Below are 25,306 nucleotides of genomic sequence, written 5' to 3'. Positions count from 1 at the left end.
TGCTAAAGCTGAAACTGCAATACTTTGGCCACCTAATGGGACGAGTTAAATCACTGGAAAAGACTCTGATGTTGGGAAAGGTTGGGGGCAGGAGGAGAAGGGGACGACCGAGAATGAGATGGCTGGATGGCATCACCGACTCTGTGGACATGAGTTTGAGTGAACTCCGGGAGTTGGTGATGGACAGGGAGGCCTGGCGTGCTGTGATTCATGGGGTCGCGGAGAGTCGGACACGACTGAGTGACTGAACTGAACTGAACTGAACTGAAAAAAACTTAAAAGCAAGCCTCAAATGATCAAACTGATTAACTGTATCCTAGAACAAAGCCCAATCCTGCCCCCTAATTTTTTAATTACCAAAAAATAAAGCACTCACATTTTACTCATAAAATTTACAATATCTGGCATCCAATGAAACAGAGAAGCAGGAAAATACAACCCATAATAAAGGGGAAAATAATCCATAGAAAATGACCCAGATGATAGAACCAATAGACAAAGAACATTAAAACAGCTATTACAAATATAATCCATATGTTCAAGAAGGTAGAGGAGAGCATAAGCAGGGCTGAAATAGAGCACCCAAAGAAGACCCTACCCCATCCCCTGGTCTCAAAATCAGAGCTGAGATCCACTCCCTATTGGAGAGAATATGGTTGTGGTTCTCTGAGTGGTGGGACTTGCTGGAAATCTGCTTTCTGGAACTTGGCAGAAATCTACCCTCTAGGGTGCCAAAGAAGGCTGTTCATGGGGAAAGTGTGTCATTCGAGGCACTCTGCTACAAAATTACCTGAGGGAGGGTGCAGGGTGGGAGGCAGTGCGGGGAGTTGCTGGCTACTGGGCACTGCTGGTTGTCAAGTGTGTTCGTTGCAAAAGCTAGAGATGCTGTGTGAGTGCTTCACAAGCAGAGGCAAACTGCTACAGGACTGGCTGATGTGGCATTCCAGGGAGGAGCAGCTGGCCTCTGTGCTGGCGGTCACCATGCACGGCAGGATCCAGGTACTGGAGGACGCGTGGGTGCTTCACACCCCTAGTGCTGGAGAAAGGTGTGTGTGTTGCAGGACCCTGCGGAGTGGACACCCCAGAGTCAGTAAGCAAAAACCACTTTCTTCCTTGTAGGGTCTCTCTAGCTCTACTGGCCAAAAATTAGGGCTGGCTGGCAAAGAAAAAATATTTAAATGGACCAGATCCATTTGTGCAGAGCAGGCAAGTATAGAGAGTGGAATTGAAGCCAAGAGGAAAAAATCAATACGTGGCACAGTCCACCCCTTTGACTACTTAGCTTCTGTGTGCACCCTTTTGAATCCTTGAATTCTTGCACAGCAAAAAGTTTTATTTCTACCTAACAAGATATAGCTGTCTCATAAGAGAGGAAGTTATGACTCTCTCTCCCAAATGAGACACACAGTCCCAAAGCCATTGTATCCATCGCTGGCTGTTAACTATTCCTCAAATTTAATCATAGTCCCATTGATACTCCATTATCTAAAGACTAAATTAGAAAATTAACTTCTAACAACTATTTGTACATAAAATAAAAATCAGGAGAAAGAAAAAGAAAATGGCTAGCACATATAAATAAACAAATATAACAAGCAAAAAGAAAATAGGCAAAGCTACAGTAGTACTCATTTCTGTATTTGATCATGAGGCTGAAGTCTCCGTCAATGACTTCCTTCTTCTACTACCTATTCTGTATTTCCCCTGCCTTCTTCCAGAACCTCAGATGCTTTTTCACCTGATGGAGTGGCTCAAACTTTCATTCCTGAGTCTTCAATCATCCTGCCAGTTTTTGGTTTCTGTAGTCTTTGGTTTCTCCAGTGTTCTTGCCTGGAGAATCCCAGGGACGGGGGAGCCTGGTGGGCTTCCGTCTATGGGGTCACACAGAGTCGGACACGACTGAAGTGACTTAGCAGCAGCAGCAGTTCTCTATTATTTTTTACTATTGGGCATATAAGTACTAAGAGGCACCCCAGATAATCCTCTGGGTTGCAGACATAGCCCTCATTGCCTTTGTTGTATAGCAGCAACCTGATTTCCCCTTGGTAATGAAGATCAACCATTCCAGCCAGTGAATTAACTCTACATCTCCCCCCTCCTTTTTTTTGCCTATAGTTTCATTGGCATAGAGCCTAAAATGTTTCACTTTCCCATGCAATGAACCCATTGATGTACCCCCTGGTAGGGGCATCTTCCACTGGTAGAGAAGACTCATTAGAATTTAGAGCATCTCCAGGTTCAATAGGGTCTTCCCATATGTACCCATTCCATCTTAGAGGATCCTATTCCTTCCTCTTCAATGCCCTTAGTTTCATAGTTGACACCCTGTGAGGCTAGGAGTTCAACTTGCATTGTAATTCAGCCAATCACAGGATGAGATTCTGTGGCTGATTTTTCAGCAGGAAATGACTGATGTCCAAGCTCAAAGACAGTCAATCAGGCAGTGAGGAATTGTCCATCACTCAGCCTTTTTGTTCTATTCTAGATTTCAGTTGATCGGATGAGGCCCAATCACATTGGGCTTTACTCAGTCTACCAATTCATATGTTAATCTCATCCAGAAACACTCTCAAAGGCATACCCAGACTAATATTTAACCAAATATCTGGGCACTCCATGGCTCTGTCAAGTTGACACGTAAAAATCAGAGGGACTTAGATATACAAATGAGCAGAGCTCAAAGTTGCAAAGATGGGAAACAAAAATTCTGCAAGTGAGTTATTAGGTGTAATAATTAGAGGGACCACTCCTAATTCTACCCCTTGATTTCAGGACCAATTTATACAAGCTACTGGGGAGACAGCACCGTATAGTGGTCTCTGATTCAGAGTATATACTGCATCCTATGAAACAGAATCCCATCCTTTTAAGGTGTTGTTTCCTACCTAGCATCATAATTGAGTCTTCAAAACCATTTCATCTCTCATTTAGGCCAGCTACTTCTAGATGATATGGTAAGACCAGTTAATTTTGTAGGCATGAACATTTTGCTACATATTCTTTGCTGTGAGATGAGTTTCTGGATCAGATGCAAGGCTGTGCAGAAGAGTCCACAGATGGTGGTGCTGGCACAAACCTTATGGGTGGGGAAGAGAAAACTATATCCAGACAATGAGTCTATTCCTGTGAAGATGAATCTCTGTCCCCCCTCCATGATGAAAGAAGTCCAAGATAATCACAGAATAGCATCATATTGGGGACTCAAACTTTGGTCTCCATTGATGGCAGATCAGTCACTCTGCAGTAGCATTACCACACCACCCTCAGTAATGCAAAGACTATATTGTTGAGCCTGGGCAGTTCTATCACTGCCACTTCATTCATGGGCTTCTATGGACTGAATTATGTTCCTCAAAATTCATGTTGAGGACTTCCCTGGTGGTCCAGTGGTTAAAAATCCACCTGCCAATGTAGGAGAGACATGAGACCAGGGTTTGATCCTTGAGTTGGGAAGATCCCCTGGAAGAGGGCATGGGAACCCACTCTAGTATTCTTGTCTGGAGAATCTCAAGAATAGAGGAGCCTGGTGGGCTATAGTCCTTAGGGTCAAAAAAAATTGGACATGACTGAAACGACTTAGCATGCACCTGCTGCTGCTGCTGCTAAGTCACTTCAGTCGTGTCCGACTCTTTGTGACCCCATAGATGGAAGCCCACCAGGCTCCCCCGTCCCTGGGATTCTTCAGGCAAGAACACTGGAGTGGCTTGCCATTTCCTTCTCCAATGTGTGAAAGTGAAAAGTGAAAGTGAAGTCGCTCAGTCGGGTCCGACCCTTAGTGACCCCACGGACTGCAGCCTACCAGGCTCCTCCATCCATGGGATTCTCCAGGCAAGAGTACTGGAGTGGCTTGCCATTGCCTTCTCTGAGCATGCACCTACAAGGCCATTAATCTGTGCATTCCCCCAGGGATGAGTTATCACTTCTGGTTTACTAACTTTGAAGGGAGTGGAGATTCACTTCCATTTAGTCCTTCTTACAGTAATGCTTTCATTATTATCAACAAGTTGATGTGGGGATTATGCCAGTTTCTAAGTCTGTATATCCCAGGGATAAGCTCCAAAGTCTCATCTAAATATCATCTAACTCAGATATGGATGAGACTCAAGGTACAATTCATCTTGAGGAAAATTGCTCTCCAGCTATGAACCCAACAAGTCATGTGCTTCCAAAATGTGTTAGAACAGGCAGAGGATAGACGTTCCCATTCCAAAATGGAGAAATAGGAGAGAAGAAAAGAGTGACAAGGGCCTGAGAAAGTCCATACTCCAAGGGGCCAATTCCATTAGACCTTAAGGCTTGAGAATAATGCTCTTTGGCCAGATGCTCTGCTCTCCAGCCCCACTGGATTGGAGGTCCATCTTCTAGATACATTGGGGTGAAGCACAATGGTGTGGCTTTGCTGGGTTGGGCCCTCAAGGCTTTAGGCAGCCAGCTCCCAGCCCATTCTCCACCAGGGCCCCATGCCTCTTGCATCTGGAGTCCTGAGCCTGCAGCTCTGCCATGAGGCCGAGTCCTTTGAAATCTAGGTGGAGGTACCATATCTCCTTCGTTCTTGTGGATGTAGCCCATACTACCGCAGGCTGCTGGAGCTGCACCTTGGAGAGACCAATGCCGAGTGAGGTAGCAGAACCTACCACCATATGAGGTGCCCATCAATGTGCTAGTGGCTCCTTTGAAATTACTCTGCCCCCCAGGGCCTTTGTGCTCTGGGCCTGTGATCAGAGGGGCAGTCATGATGATCTCTGGATTGCCTTCAGGGTTATTTTTCCCCTACAGTCATTCCTGGCCCACAGAAGAGAGCAACCACAGAGCTTTCCAAGGGTGCAGGTACACATCTCACTAAAGGGTTTCTCAGTGTCTTGGTGAATTTAGTGTATTCTCAGTCTTGTCACGGAACATAGTTGAGGATTGCATGCAAGTCTTACATGATAAATCCTGTCGAACATTCCTATTGCCCTAAGCCGTTGGATTCCCTCCTCCATATCACGCCAGGACACCTCTAACATCTCAGACTCATTAACGGTAAGCTGCAATTGAGTCTCAGTTTCAGTCAACCAACCAAGAAAGCACTTAGAGCATGTGCTGACACATTAAATCCAGAGTCTCTAGTAAGCGTACCTGTATCAATGAATTCTGCCTAATCTAGAGTTATATTTTGCCTCCTTCCTCTAACACCCATAGAATCCTCTTCTGCATATATTCCCCAAGTTTCTACCATTATATATTAGCAAACTCTTGTAATTATTTTGGTATATAAGTGATTTCCAACTTGGTCATAGTGTGCACTTGTTCCCCACGCTTAGATTTGACCTCAGTTATGGGTCTGACAGTGTAGGGGGTGGTTGTGGTGGGTCTTGAGAATGAGCATCTCTTTTCAAGGCACCTGGACCAGTTGAGTTTATCACAGCATTTTCAAAGAGAGAAAGGTTAGTTTCGGACACTGAAAGGCAAGCTACTTCCATTAGTAAGGAAGGCTTAGAATGACTTGGTAGTTCAAGACTGTGAGTTTCATCTGGGGCCAAACAGATGTTCCCATTCCAAGTTTCAGGATCCCATTCTTTACCAGTCAATACCATAACTTCCACATGAGAAACTTGTCAAGACTGTGAATTCAACTGACATTGTAATTCAACAATTTATACAATTAAACGTGTTAGATGTTTAATAATATTAGCCCTGTTGCTAGGCATCAGGAAAGCTCTCTGGTTCTTAGGTTGTGACTTGAACTGAGAAATGAATGGACCCAAGCTTGTTATTTTTCTCTTTGTAAGTGCTCAAGTCCTTTCAAAATAATCTCTCCCCCATCACGATATTCATAGTCATGGTCACGACTATAATAGTCAAGTGCAGCAGCCATTTTGGCTTCCAGGACATGTGCTTCATTTGGCACTTCATCACAATCAACCATAGGTTGATTAATTGTGATGCCTCTGTTACTATCACCCATCTCTCACTGTCAAGGAGTTCAGTACCGTGAGTAAGGCTAGAGGAATGAACAAACCAATCACAAAGTCCCATCTCTGCAAATCTATTTCTCGGCACCACTCCCAGTAACAATTCTTTATCAGCCTGAGCTCTATCTGGAGAGAGGGATAACACAGGAATTTGAATAGGAAAAGTTAATATAAGGAATTACCTATAACGGGAGATTGGAATAATGAGGGATTGGTTAGTAAGATGTGAAGAGGACTCTAAAGAATATAGAAATGGCAGATACAAGAAGTAGTCACAGGGGAATTCCCTACTGGTCCAGTGGTTAGGACTCAGTGCTTTCACTGCCAAGGGCCAGGTTCAATCACTGGTCAGGGAACTAAGATCCCAAAAGCCTCACACCTCTGCAAAAGTCACTATCCCTAGGTTGACAAATGCCCCCGGGGCTGAGATCCAGATCTTATTGGAGAGGTAGTTTCTTATTGATGGTAGTTTCACTTCAGGGCGAAGTCATTGTGATGCCATACTGGTGGAACTTGCCAGAAATCTGCCTGTTGGGAGGTGGAAAAAAGCTGTTCACTGAGTTCTGCTGGCCTCTGCACCGCAGGAACCAGGCCCCAGGGAAGCTGTGAGTGTGGCAAGATCCAGAAGCATTCTGCTTGCTTGCAAACTGCCTGAGAGTGACTTCTGGAAGAAGGGGAAAGCTGCTGGTCACCGGGTACTACTGGTCACTATGCAATGTACAAATCAGGCCCTGGAAGAGTTGTGAGTGTTGCAGGAGTCTGATGCTAGAAAAAGTCATGCAGAAAGAGCCTGTCAAGCGAACATGCAGGAATCAGGAAGGAAACCTCTTCCTCTTGCAATATCTCTCCAGCACCCTCTACTGAGAAAGCTTCAGTGCCAGCCGGCAAAGGGAAAATAGTTAAAATTATTTCTTTATCACAGAACAGGCAGAAAGGGTGAATTTGAAGTTGAGTGGCAATAAGTTGATAACCAGCACACCATGGGTCAAAGATGAAATCCTAAGAAAAATTAAAACGTTGAATGAAATTAAAATGAAGATATAATATATCAAAATGTATGGAATGTAGCAAAAGCAGTGCTTAGAGAGAAAATTATAGCATTAAATGCTTATACTAGAAAAGAAGAATAATATCAAACCAATAACCTCAGTTTCTTAAGAAATTATGATTAAAAAGAGTAAACCTATGATTAAAAAGAGTAATCAAAGCTAAAGTAAGCAGAAAGTGAAAGTGAAAGTCGCTCAGTCATGTCTGACTCTGGGACCCCATGGACTATACAGTCCATGGAATTCTCCAGGCCAGAATACTGGAGTGGGTCGCCTTTCCCTTCTCCAGGAAATCTTCCCAACCCAGGAATCAACCCGGATCTCCTGCATTGAAGGTGGATTCTTTACCAGTTGAGCCACAAGGGAAGCCCAAAGTAAGCAGAAGAAAGAAAATAATAAAGAGCAGAAATCACTGAAGTAGAAAATAGAAAACAATAGAGAAAAGAAGAGGAACCAATAATTGGCTCTTTGGGAAGATCATTAAAACTGATAAACTTCTAGCCAGATTGATGAAGGAAAAAGGAAAGAAAATCCAAATGACTCATTATAGGAATGACTTTTTTTGGCTATACCACATGGCATTCAGGAACTTTACTTCACTGAGCAGGGATTGAAACCACACCTCATGCAGTAGAAGTGTAGAGTCTTAACCATTGGACCACCAGGGGAGTCCAGATCCTACAGAAATTTAGATAATGATAAAGAGATGCTACTTATTTTTATTTTTTAACTTTATTAAAAGTATAGATGATTTACAGTGTGTTATATATATATATTTATTTATATGGCTTCCCCGACGGTTCAGTGGTAAAGAATCTGCCTGTAATGCAGGGGACATGGGTTCAATCTCTGGGTTGGGAAGATCCCTTGGAGGAGGAAATGGCAAACTAGTCCAGTATTCTTGCCTGGGAAATCCCATGGACAGTGGAGCTTGGCGGGCTGCAGTCCATGGGATTCCAACTTAATGACTAAACCACCACCATATATATATATATATATATATATATATATATATATATATATATACACACATACACTTTGCTATTATATATATATATATATATACACACACACATACACTTTGCTATTATATATATATATACACATACACTTTGCTATTATGGTTTGTCACAGAATATTGAATATAGTTCCCCTGTGCTATACAGAATTACCTTGTTATTTGTGTGTGTGTGCTAGGTCACTTCAGTCATGTCCAAATCTTGCGACCCTATGGACTGATCTGCCAAACTTCTCTGTCCATGGGATTCTCCAGGCAAGAATACTGGAGTGGGTTGCCCTCCTTCAGGGGATCTTCCCAACCCAGGGATTGAACCCACATCTCCTGCAGCTCCTGCATTGCAGGTGGATTCTTTACCGCTGAGCCACCAGGGAAGCCCTACCTTGTTGTTTATCCATCCTATATATAATAGTTTGCCTCTGCTAATCCCAAACTCCCATTCCTTCTCTCCCCTAACCACCTTCCCCTTGGCAGCCACAAATCTGTCCTCTATATCTGTGAGTCTGACTTTGCTTCATAGATACATTGATTTGTATTGTATTTAAGATTCCACATATAAGTGATATCATATAGTATTTGTCTTTCTGTTTCTGACTTCACTTAGTATGGTAATCTCTAGGTCCATCCATGTTGCTGTAAATGGCATGATTTCACTCTTTTGATGGCTGAGTAATGTTCCACCATGTGTGTGTGTGAATGTTGTTGTTGCCCACTTGTTAAGTCGTTTCTGACTCTTTGCGACACCATGGATTGTAGCATGCCAGTCTCCTTTGCCTCTACTATCTCCAAGAGTTTGCTTGAATTCATGTCCATTGAGTTGACGATGCTATCCAACCATCTCATTCTCTGCTGCCCCCTTCTCCTTTGCCTTCAGTCATTCCCAGCATCAGGGTCTTTTCCAATAAATTGGCTCTTTGGAAAACTCAGCAGTGGCCACAGGACTGGAAAAGGTCAGTTTTCATTCCAATCCCAAAGAAAGGCAATGCCAAAGAATGCTCAAACTACCTCATAATTGCACTCATCTCACACGCTAGTAAAGTCATGCTCAAAATTCTCCAAGCCAGAGCAATATGTGAACTGTGAACTCCCAGATGTTCAAGCAGGTTTTAGAAAAGGCAGAGGCACCAGAGGTCAAATTGCCAACATCTGCTGGATCATGGAGAAAGCAAGAGAGTTCCAGAAAACCATCTATTTCTGCTTCATTGACTATGCCAAAGCCTTTGACTGTGTGGATCACAATAAACTGTGGAAAATTCTGAAAGAGATGGGAATACCAGACCACCTGACCTGCCTCTTGAGAAACCTGTATGCAGGTCAGGAAGCAACAGTCAGAACTGTACGTGGAACAACAGACTGGTTCCAAATAGGAAAAGGAGTATGTCAAGGCTGTATATTGTCACCTTGTTTATTTAACTTATATGCAGAGTACATCATGAGGAACGCTGGGCTGGAAGAAGCACAAGCTGGAATCAAGATTGCTGGGAGAAATATCAATAACCTCAGATATGCAGATGACACTACCCTTATGGCAGAAAGTGAAGAGGAACCCAAAAGCCTCTTGATGAAAGGGAAAGAGGAGAGTGAAAAGGTTGGCTTGAAGCTCAACATTCAGAAAACAAAGATCATGGCATCTGGTCCCATCACTTCATGGGAAATAGATGGAAAAACAGTGGAAACAGTGTCAGACTTCATTTTTTTGGGGCTCCGAAATCACTGCAGATGCTGATTGCAGCCATGAAATTAAAAGACACTTACTCCTTGGAAGGAAAGTTATGACCAACCTTGATAGTGTATTAAAAAGCAGAGACATTACTTTGCCAACCAAGGTCCGTGTAGTCAAGGCTATGGTTTTTCCAGTGGTCATGTATGGATGTGAGAGTTGGACTGTGAAGAAAGCTGATTGCCGAAGAATTGATGCTTTTGAACTGTGGTGTTGGAGAAGACTCTTGAGAGTCCCTTGTACTGCAAGGAGATCCAACCAGTCCGTTCTAAAGGAGATCAATCCTGGGTGTTCATTGGAAGGACTGATGCTAAAGCTGAAACTGCAGTACTTTGGCCACCTCATGTGACAAGTTGATTCACTGGAAAAGACTCTAATGCTGGGAAGGGTTGGGGGCGGGAGGAGAAGGGGACGACCGAGAATGAGATGGCTGGATGGCATCACCGACTCTGTGGACATGAGTTTGAGTGAACTCCGGGAGTTGGTGATGGACAGGGAGGCCTGGCGTGCTGTGATTTATGGGGTCGCGGAGAGTCGGACACGACTGAGCGACTGAACTGAACTGAACTTGCACCAGATGGCCAAAGTTTTAGAGCTTCAACTTCAGCATCAATCCTTCCAATGAATATTTAGGACTGATTTCCTTTAGGATTGACTGGTTTGATCTTCTTGCAGTCCAAGGGACTCTCAAGAGTCTTCTCCAACACCACAGTTCAAAAGCATCAATTCTTCAGTGCTCAGCCTTCTTTATGGTCTAACTCTCACATCCATACATGACTACTGGAAAAACCATAGCTTTGACTAGATGGACCTTTGTTGGCAAAGTGATGTCTCTGCTTCTTAATATGCTGTCTAGGTTTGTCATAGCTTTTCTTCCAAGGAGCAAGCGTCTTTTAATTTCATGGCTGCAGTCACCATCGGCAGTGATTTGGGAGCCCGAGAAAATTAAGTCTCTCACTGTTTGCACTTTTTCCATGTCTATTTTCCATGAAGTGATGGGACTGGATACCACGATCTTAGTTTTTTGAATGTTGAGTTGTCAGCCATCTTTTTCACTCTCCTCTTTCACCTTCATCAAGAGGCTCTTTAGTTTCTCTTCAGTTTCTGCCATTAGAGTTGTATCATCTGCATATATGAGGTTATTGATATTTCTCCTGGCAATCTTGATTCCAGCTTGTGCTTCATTCAGCCTGACATTTCATATGATGTATTCTGCATATAAGTTAAATAAGCAGGGTGACAATATACAGCCTTGACATACTCCTTTCCCAATTTTGAACCAGTTCTTTGTTTCATATCTGGTTCTAATTGTTGCTTTTTGACCTGCATACAGGTTTCTCAGAAGGCAGGTAAGGTGGTGTGGTATTCCCATCTCTTGAAGAATTTTCCACAGTTTTTTATGATCCACACAGTCAAAGGCTTTAACTTAGTCAATGAAGCAGAAGTAGATTTTTTTCTGGAATTCTCTTACTTTTTCTAGTAACTAGATTCATGTTTAATTAAATAACTGAGAGAAAGTATATGTACATCAGGGTCTGGGAATCTGGAAGCTGTATTAGAATTCTGCCTACTACAAGGAGGGCATACTTCCTGACATATTCTATGAGTTCAATATTTACCCTGAATGAAAAAAAAAGTGAAAGTGTTAGTCAGTCTGTTGTGTCCGAGTCTTTGTGACCCCTTGGACTGTAGCCCACCAGGCTCTTCTGTTCATGGGAGTTCCCAGGGAAGAATACTGGAGTGGGTTGCCATGCCCTCCTCCAGGGGATCTTCCTGACCTGGGGATCGAACCCAGATCTCCCTCATTGCAGGCAGTTTCTTTACCATCTGAACCACCAGGAAAGTCCGATATTACTCTAATCTTATATCAAAACCAGACAAAGAAATCCCTGGAAGTTATTTTATGGATATCAAACAAACTGATTCTAAAATGTAAAATGGAGAGGCAAAAGATCTAGTATAGCCCAGTCAATATTGATAGAGAAGAACAGATTTGGAGTACTGATGTTACCTGATTTTAAGACTTATTATAAAACTTAGTATTTAAGACAGTGTGGTATTGTCAAAAAAATAGACAAATAGATCAGTGGAACAGAGGGGAGAGTCCAGAAATAGACCCACATATATGTGGTCAACTGATCTTTGACAAAGGATCAAAGGTAATAACAATCTTTTCAAATCTTTTCAAAGACAATCTTTTCAACAGGCTGTTGACACCTGTTAGGATGGCTATTTTCAAAAACAACAACAAGGACAACAAAAGTGTTGGTGAGAATAGAATAGGGAGAAATTATAACCCTTGCACACTGTTGGTGGGGATGCAAAATAGTATAACTACTACGGAAAAACAGTATGGCAGGTTCTCAAAAATTAAAAATAGAACTATCATAGGATCCAAGAATCCCACTTCTGGTTATTTATCCAAAAGAATTGAAAACAGTATCTCAAATAGATATGAACACTCCTATGTTGATTGCAGCACTATTCATAATAACCAAGATGTCTAAACAACCTAAATGTCCATTGACAGGTGAATGGATGAAGAAAACATGGTATATACATACAGTGGAATACTGTTCAGCCTTTAAAAATAAGAAAATTGCAGTATGCAACAACAGGGATGAACTCTGAGGACATTATGCTAAGTGAAATATGCCAGTCACAGTAGGAAAAATACTGCATGAATCTACTCATGTGAGGTATCTTAAGTAGTCAAATTCAAAGAGTCAAAGAATGGAATGGTGGTTGTCAAGGGCTGGGGTGAGAGGGAAATGGGGAGTTACTAATCAATGGTCGTAAAGTCTCAGTCAAGCAAGATGAATAATCTTTAGAGAGCTACTGTGCAACATTGTACCTATATAGTCAGCAATAATAATTTGTACAGTTAAAAATTTGTTAACAGAGTAGATCTTAAGTTAAAGAGTTCTTATCACAGTAAAATAAATGGTACTGAAACAACTGGACACACACAGGCCAAAAAAAGCAATCTAGACATAGAACTTATACCCTTCACAAAAATTAACTCAGACCCAAATGTAAAATGCAAAACTATAGAACTCCTAGTGTTGCAGAAACCAGTAATCGAGAAACCAAGCCTCACACTTGGAGAGCTGGAGATCTCAGGTTTATTACACTGGCAGGCCCAGAGGAGTTAACACTTCAGGCTCTGATCCCCGAACAAAGGGGTTACAGAGTTTTTATAGACAGACTATAGTGGGAACACTAGCTGTTAATAGGCTGGTTTAAACTAAGGGGTTTTGCATGAGCACAGGAACAGCAGTCAAGATGGAGAGGGGGATGCCTGACCTTTACACGGATAGGCATGATTAAACAGGTTTGCAGGGGCTGGGCAGTTCCAAAAAGCAGAACAAGGGTGAGATAAGCTCCAGTTCCTAGTATTGTAAGTCCCCACTTTCTGAGACTACGTGACCTTTGTGATCCAGACTTTGCAAGGAGCAAGCTGAGTTACAGAGGCAGAAGTAGCAGGAGGTTATGTAAAATTTTAACTTTTCCTCTTCACTAGAAGATACTAGGAGAAAAATCTAGACGACCTTGGGTTTGGTGATGACTTTTTAACTACAACACCAAATACATGATCAATGTAAGAAAGAATTGATAAGCTGAACTTCTTTGAAATTAAAAAGTTCTGCTCTGTGAAAGACAGTGAGGAGAATGAAAAGACCAGTCACAAACTGGAAGAAAATATTTGAAGAAGAGCTATTTGGTAAAGGAATATTATCCAAAATATACAAAGAATTTATGTCTTTGTATACAAAATATACAAAGACAACTTATGTCCATATAAAAACCTGCATGTGGATGTCTATAACTGCCTTATTCATAAGTACCAAAACTTGGAAGCAACCAGTATGTCTTTCAGTGGGTGAAGGGATCTATAAACTCTGGTACATCCACTGAAATACTATTAAGTGCTAAATAGAAATGAGCTATCAAGCCATGAAAAAACAGGGAGGAAACTTAAATGTATATACTAAGTTAAAGAAGCTGATCTGAATAGGTATGATTCCAAATACATGACATTCTGGAAAAGGCAAAACTCTGGAGACAGTAAAAAGATAGTGATTGTCAGAGACTAGGGGGAAGGGGTGAGGGATAAATAGGCAGAACACAGAATTTTTAGAGAAACAAAAATACTTTGTATGATACTGTAATGGATGCATATTACGGAGTGTACAATACCAAGAGCAAACTCTAATGTAAACTATGGACTGAGTGATTATGATGTGCTAATATAGGTTCGGGCTTCCCTGGTGGCTCAGAGGTTAAAGCGTCTGCCTCCAATGCGGGAGACCCGGCTTCGATCCCTGGGTCGGGAAGATCTCCTGGAGAAGGAAACGGTAACCCACTCCAGTATTCTTGCCTGGAGAATCCCATGGACGGAGAAGCCTGGTAGGCTACAGTCTCCGGGGTCGCAAAGAGTCGGACACGACTGAGCGACGGAACGGAACGGAACGGAATATAGGTTCATCAGTGGTGCAGTATGTTGTTAATGGGGGAGGCTATGCACGTGTGGGGGCAGGGGGTATATGGAAAATCTCTGTACGTTTCTCTCAGTTTTGCTATGAATCTAAAATTGCTCTAAAAATAAAGTCTATTAAAAAAGAAAACTACAGATCAACTATCCCTCATAGACGTAGATACACAAATGAATGAATAATAAGATGCTTTCTCTCTCTCTCTCTCTATATATATGTATACACACACACACACACACACACACACACAATAAAATACTACTCAGCCTTAAAAAAGAATGAAATCTTGCCATTTGCGACAGCATGAATGAGGGCATTATGCTAAGTGACATAAGTCAGATGGAGAAAGACATTTGTATGATTTCACTCATATGTGGAATATTTTAAAAAACAAGCAAAACAAAAGCAAACTAGGTATAGAGTACAGATTGGTGGTTACCAGAGGGGAACAGGTATGGGGATAGGGAGAAATGTGTAATGGGCATCAATGCTATGGTGCTGGATAGAAACTAGACTTTTAGTGGTGAGCATGCTCTAGGGTATACAGAAGTCAAATTGTAATGTTGTACACATGAAAATTATATAATGTTGCAAATCAGTGTTGCTTCAAAAAAAAGAGGAGTAGACAATTACGGGGATCCTTTCACGATGTATATAGATATAAAATCATGTTGTAGGACTTTAAATACATGACAGTTTTGTCAATTATACCTCAATAAAGCTGAAAAAAAACCCCACATATAGATGAGTTTTTAACAAAATTCTACCAAATCAAATCCAACACAATATATGAAAAGGTTGATACATAATCACCAAATGGGTTTTAATCCCAGGAATGTAAGTTTGGTTTAGCACTTGAAAACCAATCAGTATAATTCATCATATTAATGAATTAATAAAGGAAAACCATGTGATCAGCTCAACTGATGCCATGAAGTGTTTTATAAAATCCAGCATCCATTTCTGATAAAATAAAAAAGAAACAAAAAGGAATCTCTTAGAAATTTAGGAATTTGGGGGCTTCTTTAACCTGATAAAGGGCACCTGCATAAAAACTACAACTAATTTCATTCTTTTTTTTTTTTTTTTGGCTATGCCATGTGGCTTACAGGATCTTAGTTCCCAGACCAAGGATTGAACCTGGAGGTATGCTGAATCCTAACTGCTGGACCACCAAGAAACTCCCTCATCCTTTCTTTTTAAATAGAAATATACTTGATTTACAATGTTATGTTAATTTCTGCTTATAGCAAAGTGATTCAGTTATATATATTTATATATATATTCTTTTAAACTATGATTTTCCATTATGGTTTCTCACAGAATGTTGAATATACTTCCCTGTGCTATGTAGTAGGACCTTGTTGTTTATCCACTCTCTATATACTGGTTTGCATCTGCTAACCCCAAACTCCAACTCCATCCCTCCCTGATCCCCTCTTCCCTTGGCAATCACAAGTCTGTTCTCTATGTGTGTTGCTCTATTTCTGTTTTGTAGATACGTTCATTTGTGTCATATTTTAGTTTCCACATATAAGTGATATCATATGGAGGGGATGCTTTCAATGGTTCCCCCTTCCTTCCCTTCTTCCCTCCTTCCCTCCCTGATGTCTGCTTACCTGGGACTGTGTCTCTGGCTGAGTTCATGGGGCCGGGCCCTCAGGCTGCTCTCCCACCAGATGCTAGGCTGTTTATTTTAATTTTATACTGTATTGGAGTATAGTTGACTAACAATGTTATGTTAATTTCAGGTGTACAGCAAAGTGAATCAGTTACTCATATACCTGTATATGTTCTTTTTCAAATTCTTTTCCCATTTAGATTATTACAGAATATTGAACAGAATTCCCTGTGCTCTGCAGTAGGTCCTTGTTGGTTCACTGTGGGATCTTAATTCCCTGACCAAGGACTGAACCCCAGCCCCTGGCAGTGAGAGCACCAAGTCGTAACCACTGGACCACGAGGGAATTCCCTAGGCTGTTTATTTTTAATTATAAAAATACCTGCTCACAATGAAAAACAGTGAAAATGCTGCCACTGCCCCACTGGTAACACCACCACCACCACCACATTAATAAAGATACAGATAGGGAATTTCCTAGCGGTCCATTGGTTAGGACCCTGAGCTTTCACTGCCAAGGACCCAGGTTCAATCCCCTGTCAAGAACTAAGATCCCACAAGCTGCAAGCCACATAGCCAAAACAAAAAAGAAAAATTAGTTACAATACAGATAAAAACTTCAAGCATCAATGTGACACTGTCTCCCCCTCAGGCCCCCAGTTCCCTGTACCCTCCCTTAACAATGCCTTATATCTTGCCCCTATGTATACATAAGCCTATTAAGGACTCTTTCCAGTGTCCTACCTGGAAGAAGGCAGCAGCAGGCTTTTGGGGCTTTCCTGGCCTCCATGCTGGCCCCTCCCACCCACTCGCCAAGGAGCCACTGAAGAGGTCTCACATCACATCTTCTCTGCACAGTATCCTTTGGTAGTTCCAACTTTACTCAGAGTAAAAGATCCAGATCTGGCCCCTGTCTGCCTTCCTGATCTCAACTCCTACCATGCTTACCATCACTCACCTCCCTAGAGTCACACTGGCTGTTCCCTCAGCCTGGAACACTTCTTTTTCCTTTTTTATTAAATTATATTGACATACAATATTAGTTTCAGGCATACAACATGATGCAATATTTTTACACATTACAAAATGACCACCACATTAAGTCTAGTTACCATCTGTCACTGTACAGTATTATTGAGTATATTTCCCATGTTGTACACTAGTTCCCTGTGACTTATTTTATAACTTGAAATTTGTACCTCTTAATCACCTTCAGCTATTTTGTCTAAGCCCCCCATCCTACTTCCCTCTGGCAACCACCAGTTTGCTCTTTTTTTTTTTTGGTTGTTGTTGGTTTTTGGCTGTATCACATGGTATTCGGGATCTTAGTTGCCCCACCAGGGGAACCTGTGCCCCCTGCAGCAGAAGTGTGGTGTCTTAACCCCTGGACTTCCAGGGAAGTCTCTGTTTCTGTTTTTTGTTTGCTAGTCTGTTTTGTTTTTGAGATTCTACATGTAAGTGAAATCACATGATGTTCACCTTTCTCTCTCATTTATTTCACTTAGCATGATACCCTCTAGGTCCATCCATGTTGCTGAAAATGGCACTATTTTGTTCTTTTTTATGACTGAGTAACATTCCATTGTATATATGTACCATATCTTCTTTATTCATTCATCTGTTGATGAACACTTAGGTTGCTTCCGTGTCCTGGCTATTGTAAATAGTGCTTCTATGAACATTTTGACATATGTATCTTTTTTTTTTTTAAAAAAAAGATTATTTATTTGACTTTGGTGGGTCATCGTTGCTGTGCATGGGCTTTCTCTGGTTGTGGTGAGTGGGGGATAACTCTTCGTTGTGGTGCATGACTTCTTATTGTGGTGGCTTTTCTTGTTGAGGAACACAGGCTCTAGGCATGCACGCTTCACTAGTTGTGACACAAGGGCTTAGTTGCTGTGTGGCATGTGGGATCTTCCTGGACCAGGGATTGAACCAGTGTCCTTTGCATTGCAAGGATGATTCTTAACCACTGGACCACCAGGGAATGTATCTTTTTGAATTAGTGTTTCCGTTTTCTTTGGATGAATATTCAGAAGTAGAGTTGCTGAATCATATGGTAGTTCTATTTTTAGTTTTTCTGAGGAACTTCCATACTATTGAGAATACTCTTCCTTGAGCTCCCCTAATGGCTTATACCTTCGCTTCTTCCAAGCAGATCTTTCAAGGTCAAATATCACCACTTCAGAGAGGCCTTCCTCTGACCACCCTGGCTAAATTATGTGACCTTTCAACTCTATTCTTTTGGTTTATTTTTCTTTGTTGTTGTTCAGTCACTAAGTCCTGTCTGACTCTTTGCAACCCCATGGATTGCAGCATACCAGGCTTCCCTGTCCTTCACTATCGTCTGGAGTTTGGTCAAACTCATGTCCATTGAATCAACCATCCAACCATCTCATCCTCTGTCCCTGCCTTTTCCTCCTGCCCTCAATCTTTCCCAGAATCAGGGTCTTTTCCAATGAGTTGGCTCTTTCTATCAGGTGGCCAAAGTATTGGAGCTTCAGCTTCAGCATCAGTCCTGCCAATGAATATTCAGGGGTTGATTTCCTTTAGGATGGACTGATTTGATCTCCTTGCTCTCCAAGGGACTCTCAAGAGTCTTCTCCAACACCACAATTCGAAAGCATCTATTCTTTGGTGCTCATCCTTCTTTATGGTCCAACTCTCACATCCATACATGGCTACTGGGAAAACCATGGCTTTGACTATACAGGCATTTGTCAGCAAAGTGATATCTCTGCTTTTTAATATGCTGTCTAGGTTGGTCATAGCTTTTTTTCCAAGGAGCAAGTGTCTTTTAATTTCATGGCTGCAGTCACCATCGGCAGTGATTTTGGAGCCCAAGAAAATAAAATCTGTCACTGTTTCCACTTTTTCTCCATCTATTTGCTATGAAGTGAAGGGACTGGATGCCATGATCTTAGTTTTTGAATGTTGAGTTTTAAGCCAGCTTTTTCACTCTCTTCTTTCACCTTCATCAAGAGGCTCTTTAGTTCCTCTTCACTTTCTGCCATTAGAGTGGTATCATCTTTGTATCTGTTGTTGATATTTTTTCCTGGCAATCTTGATTCCAGCTTGTGATTCATCCAGCCTGGCATTTTGTATGATGTTCTCTGCCTATAAGTTAAGTAAACAGGGTCTCAAAAATGACAGAATGATCTTGGTTTGTTTCCAAGGCAAACCATTCAACATCACAGTAATCCAAGACTATGCCCCAACCACTAATGCTGAAGAAGCTGAAGTCAAATGGTTCTATGAAGACATACAAGACCTTCTAGAACTAACACCAGAAAAGATATCCTTTTCATCATAGGGGATTGGAATGCAAAAGTAGGAAGTCAGGAGACACCTGGAGTAACAGGCATCTTGGCCTTGGAGTACAGAATGAAGCAGGGCAAAGGCTAACAGAGTTTTGCCAAGAGAACACACTGGTCATAGCAAACATCCTTTTCCGATAACACAAGAGCAGACTCTACACATGGACATCACCAGATGGTCAATGCCATAATCAGACTGATTTTATTCTTTGCAGCCAAAGATGGAGAAGATCAATTCAGCCAGCAAAAATGAGACCTGGAGCTGACTGTGGTTCAGATCATGAGCTCCTTATTGCTTAAGGAGCAAAATTCAGGCTTAAATTGAAGAAAGTAGGGAAAACTACTTGGCCATTCAGGTATGACCTAAATCAAATCCTTTATGATTATACAGTGGAAGTGACAAATAGATTCAAGGGATTAGATCTGATAGACAGAGTGCCTGAAGATTTATGGATGGACGTTCGTAACCTTGTACAGGAGGCGGTGACCAAAACTATCCCCAAGAAAAAGAAGTACAAGAAGGCAAAGTGACTGTCTGAGGAGGCCTTACAAAGAGCTGAGAAAAGAAGAGAAGCAAAAGGCAAAGGAGAAAAGGAAAGATATACCCATCGGAATGCAGAGTTCCAAAGAATAACAAGCAAAGAAAGCCTTCTTAACAATGCAAAGAAATAGAGGAAAACAACAGAATGGGAAAGACTAGAGATCTCTTCAAGAAAATTAGAGATACCAAGGGAACATTTCATGCAAAGATGGGCACAATAAAGGACAGAAACAGTAAGTACCTAGCAGAAGCAGAAGATGTTAAGAAGAAGTGGCAAGAATGCACAGAACTGTACAAAAACGGTCTTAATGACCTGGATAACCACAATGGTGTGGTAACTCACTTAGAGCCAGACAACCTGGAGCGTGAAGTCAAATGGACCTTAGGAAGCATTACTATGAACAAAGCTGATAGAGGTGATGGAATTCCAACTGAGCTATTTCAAATCCTAAAAGATGATGCTGTTTAAGTGCTGCATGCAATATGTCAGCAAATTTGGAAAGCTCAGCAGTGGCCACAGGACTGGAAAAGGTCAGTTTTCATTCCAGTCCCAAAGAAGGGCATTGCCAAAGAATGATGAAACTACCACACAATTGTGCTCATTTCACATGCTAGCAAGGTAATGCTCAAAATCCTTCAAGCTAGGCTTCAACAGTACATGAACTGAGAACTTCCAGATGTACAAGCTGGAAAAGGCAGAGGAACCAGAGATCAAATTGCCAACATCTGTTGGATCACAGAAAAAGCAAGAGAATTCCAGAAAAACATCTATTTCTATTTCATTGACTACTTGAAAGCCTTTGAGTGTGTGGCTTACAACAAACTGAAAAAAATTTTTTTACAAACAAATAATACAAATATATATTAGAGAATTATCTAGATACTTTCAGTATACTAACATTAAAAGAAAAAAGAAATAGAAAGAGCAGAGATTACATCACCGAGTTGGTTTTTGACCAACATCCAGACTTAAATAGTGCTGGGAAGTCCCAAGTCACAGCACATCTGGATTCCCGATTGGGAAAGGTTCCCAGGCAGCTCAGTGGGAGAGACTTCAAAGATTGGGTCCCTGTTTATAATCCCAGGATGGAGGCAAACTGATACCACCATCAATCTGTGACCAAATCGAAAGCCTGGTTTTATGTTTATGCTGTTTGTTTTGTCTTGTAAAACTTGGAATGTTGCTAAGCCTGGGGCTTATTTGGCCAGGCCCCATCCAGGGGCTCAACAATCTCAAGATTCCTCCCCCATCTTATCTATGGTGCTGCAAGTCTTACACTCACAGCAGTCAGTCCCTCAGTCACTACTCCTAGTCAGAGCAGTGTCCAGGCAGGTTAGAAGCAAGGTCAGAGGCCTGCTCTGCTTTGTCTCTGAAGCCTAAACAAGACTATTTATTTAATTTCCCTAACTGTCGGCTCCAGGATTGTTTAGACTGAAGAACATAGGAAGAAGGCAAAATAACACAAGCAGTCTTATTAATTCTATAAGTAACAATGTAGAACATATTGTAGGTTTTAGTAAAACAGTCCACTCATTGAAATTGAATGGGCTTCCCTAGTGACTCAGACGGTAAAGAATCTGCCTGCAGTGTAGGAGACCTTGGTTCGATCCCTGGGTTGAGAAGATCCCCTGGAGAAGGGAATGGCAACCCACTCCAGTATGCTTGCCTGGAGAATTCCATGGACAGAGGCACCTGGCAGGCTAAGGTCCGTGGGGTTGCAAAGAGTCAGACACAACTAAGTGACTATCAGTCACTCACTCACTCACAATAATTGATGGAGTGTTCCAATAAGCAGAATTCTCAAACTTGAGAAGGTGGTCCATACAGCAGTCCTTCCATAGCCTTGTCACAGTCTGTCAGTAAATGGGTGTAGTTATCAAAGTCTAGATAATTTAACCACCTTTGCAAGAATCTATGATTTTATGCTTCTACTAGCCAATAGTAGGGCAGGTGAAGTTGTCTTCCGTGTTAGCTAGGTGATATTCTTGTATTACCATTTGGAGATCCATCTGCTGCATTCTCAAAGAAAGAAACTTAACAAGAGGGTTAAAGATGCATAAAAGTAGAAGAGCTGTCAAAGTATCTAGAAGAAAGGTTAGTTAGGAGAACCAGGGCCAGACATTGGCCTATGATGTCAGTATTTCTCTAGGTATGAGAAGATGCAAGAATTTGGGCTCATAAAAAAAATCTTTACCTGAAAACATCTGACTATCTGAAGGCCTGTTTTGTCCATTTTTCCAGAGCACAGTGTGAGTGCCTGATTTCTGACATCTACCCTGAATTCCTTTCAGGGAGTATTGAAGCTCAGCAGCTCTACAGCTGGCCAGATTTAATCTTAGCAGAGGCAGTCTGCAAGTGCCAGTCAGCAGGCCCCTTCACAGCCACAGATTTGACCATGCTTTGGGGGCATTTCATGGCCATTGTGTTTCACGGGGCTGGAAAGGCTCATTTCCAGGTCTAGTGAAGATTCCATTGATGGGCCGTTTAGTGTGTTGTTATTGGACTAGGCCCTGTGAATAGCAAAAGTCTCTGGACCATTCCTGTCTTACTAGCCTCTTGGTCCAGGAAAATATACCCTCTTGTTGCTTCTTCCCATATCTAGAGTTACATTATTACAATCATTGATCTCATATGGAGCTATATATATCATCATTTTATCAGTGGCTCAGTCACATATTTGGTAATGTAAGAGACAACAATTTTCTGAAACAGGCAACATAGAAAATAATATAGCTAGCAGTTGTTAGTAAGGTCATAAGCTAGAATTTAAGTCAAGAACTTTTATCAGGTATAGCCCAATATACCCCAGGTCATCTGACTTAGTTAAATGATTCAGTTCAGTTCAGTTCAGTCGCCCAGTCGTGTCCGACTTTGGGACCCCATGAATCACAGCACGCCAGGCCTCCCTGTCCATCACCAACTCCCAGAGTTCACTCAAACTCATGTCCACAGAGTCAGTGATGCCATCCAGCCATCTCATTCTCGGTCGTCCCCTTCTCCTCCCGCCCCCAACCTTTCCCAGCATCAGAGTCTTTTCCAGTGAGTCAACTCGTCGCATGAGGTGGCCAAAGTATTGCAGTTTCAGCTTCAGCATCAGTCCTTCCAATGAACACCCAGGATTGATCTCCTTTAGAACGGACTGGTTGGATCTCCTTGCAGTACAAGGGACTCTCAAGAGTCTTCTCCAACACCACAGTTCAAAAGCATCAATTCTTCGGCAATCAGCTTTCTTCACAGTCCAACTCTCACATCCATACATGACCACGGGAAAAACCATAGCCTTGACTAGACGGACCTTTGTTGGCAAAGTAATGTCTCTGCTTTTTAATATACTATCAAGGTTGCTCATAACTTTCCTTCCAAGGAGTAAGAGTCTTTTAATTTCATGGCTGCAATCAGCATCTGCAGTGATTTTGGAGCCCCCCCCCCAAAAAAAAGTCTGACACTGTTTCCACTGTTTTTCCATCTATTTCCCATGAAGTGATGGGACCAGATGCCATGATCTTTGTTTTCTGAATGTTGAGCTTCAAGCCAACCTTTTCACTCTCCTCTTTCACTTTCATCAAGAGGCTTTTGAGTTCCTCTTCACTTTCTGCCATAAGGGTGGTGTCATCTGCATATCTTAGGTTATTGATATTTCTCCCAGCAATCTTGATTCCAGCTTGTGCTTCTTCCAGCCCAGCGTTCCTCATGATGTACTCTGCATGTAAGTTAAATAAGCAAGGTGACAATATACAGCCTTGACGTACTCCTTTTCCTATTTGGAACCAGTCTGTTGTTCCATGTCCAGTTCTGACTGTTGCTTCCTGACCTGCATACAGGTTTTCAAGAGGCAGGTCAGGTGGTCTGGTATTCCCATCTCTTTCAGAATGTTCCACAGTTTATTGTGATCCACACAGTCAAAGGCTTTGGCATAGTCAATGAAGCAGAAATAGATGTTTTTCTGAAACTCTCTTGCTTTCTCCATGATCCAGCGGATGTTGGCAATTTGATCTCTGGTGCCTCTGCCTTTTCTAAAACCTGCTTGAACATCTGGGAGTTCACGGTTCACATATTGCTGAAGCCTGGCTTGGAGAATTTTGAGCATGACTTTACTAGCGTGTGAGATGAGTGCAACTGTGCGATAGTTTGAGCATTCTTTGGCATTGCCTTTCTTTGGGATTGGAATGAAGACTGACCTTTTCCAGTCCTGTGGCCACTGCTGAGTTTTCCAAATTTGCTGGCATATTGAGTGCAGCACTTTCACAGCATCATCTTTCAAGATTTGAAATAGCTCAATTGGAATTCCATCACCTCCACTTGCTTTGTTCGTAGTGATGCTTTCTAAGGCCCACTTGACTTCACATTCCAAGATGTCTGGCTCTAGGTCAGTGATCACATTATCGTGACTATCTTGGTCGTGAAGATCTTTTTTCTACAGTTCTTCTGTGTATTCTTGCCATCTCCTCTTAATATCTTCTGCTTCTGTTAGGTCCATACTATTTCTGTCCTTTATCGAGCCCATCTTTGCATGAAATGTTCCCTTGGAATCTCTAATTTTCTTGAAGAGATCTCTTGTCTTTCCCATTCTGTTGTTTTCCTCTATTTCTTTGCATTGATCACTGAGAAAGGCTTTCTTATCCCTCCTTGCTATTCTTTGGAACTCTGCATTCAGATGCTTATATCTTTCCTTTTCTCCTTTGCTTTTCGCCTCTCTTCTTTTCACAGCTATTTGTAAGGCCTCCTCAGACAGCCATTTTGCCTTTTTGCATTTCTTTTCCATGGGGATGGTCTTGGTCCCTGTCTCCTGCACAGTGTCATGAACCTCCGTCCAGAGTTCATCAGGCACTCTATCTATCAGATCTAGTCTCTTAAATCTATTTCTCACTTCCACTGTATAATCATAAGGGATTTGATTTAGGTTGAGACATAGATAAATCCAGACAGACAGAGATCTCATAGTTTTCCATTTGAGATTTAAAATGTCTATGACTCTTTTCTCTTTCCTTTTATTTTTTCTTGTCTTGAAATTCTAATTTGCCCAAGGCTGAGGTCTCAGGCAAATTGGACTCTGTATTTCAAGGACGTGGCAAAGGTTGTGTGCTGTGCGAAATTGTTTCAGTTGTCTCCACTCTTTGCGGCCGCATGGACTGTAGCCCTCCAGGCTCCTCTGTCCATGGGATCCTCCAGGGAATCTTCCCAACCCGGGGATTGAACCAGGTCTCCCGCATTGCAGGCGGATTCTCACCAGGGAAGCCCTGGCAAAGGTTGAGTTCAAGCTTTTTCCTAGGCAGGCCTTTTTAACAAGCTGCTGCTGCTGCTGCTAAGTCACTTCAGTTATGTCCGACTCTGTGTAACCCCATAGACGGAAGCCCACCAGGCTCCCCCATCCCTGGGATTCTCCAGGCAAGAACACTGGAGTGGGTTACTATTTTGTTCTCCAATGTGTGAAAGTGAAAAGTGAAAGTGAAGTCGCTCAGTCGTGTCTGACCCTTAGCGACCCCACGGACTGCAGCCTACCAGGCTCCTCCACCCATGGGATTTTCTAGGCAAGAGTACTGGAGTGGCTTGCCATTGCCTTCTCCGTTTTTAACAAGCTAGCTGTTTTTAATT

The 25,306-nt window shown here is 42.0% G+C and overlaps 1 long non-coding RNA gene across 2 annotated transcripts in view; it reads left to right on the top strand.

The window, feature by feature from the left end:
• LOC148773292 (uncharacterized) overlaps positions 1 to 25,306 on the top strand; it is a 78,731-nt gene that overhangs the window by 42,003 nt on the left and 11,422 nt on the right. Inside the window, exon 3 of one of the 2 annotated variants that reach the window (XR_016036940.1) lies at positions 15,346 to 15,380. The exons of the other annotated variant lie outside the window; for it this stretch is intronic. This is a non-coding gene — a long non-coding RNA (uncharacterized LOC148773292). The remainder of the gene's footprint in view (positions 1 to 15,345; positions 15,381 to 25,306) is intronic. 2 annotated transcript variants of the gene reach the window in all.

This window comes from Moschus berezovskii, chromosome X (assembly GCF_049115385.1).
Source record: "Moschus berezovskii isolate FMDL1 chromosome X, NW_MosBer_1.0, whole genome shotgun sequence".
NCBI classification, from domain to species: domain Eukaryota; kingdom Metazoa; phylum Chordata; class Mammalia; order Artiodactyla; family Moschidae; genus Moschus; species Moschus berezovskii.
The sequence above is the reverse complement of the archived record's forward strand: the minus strand, read 5'-3'. Positions and strand labels throughout refer to the sequence as shown.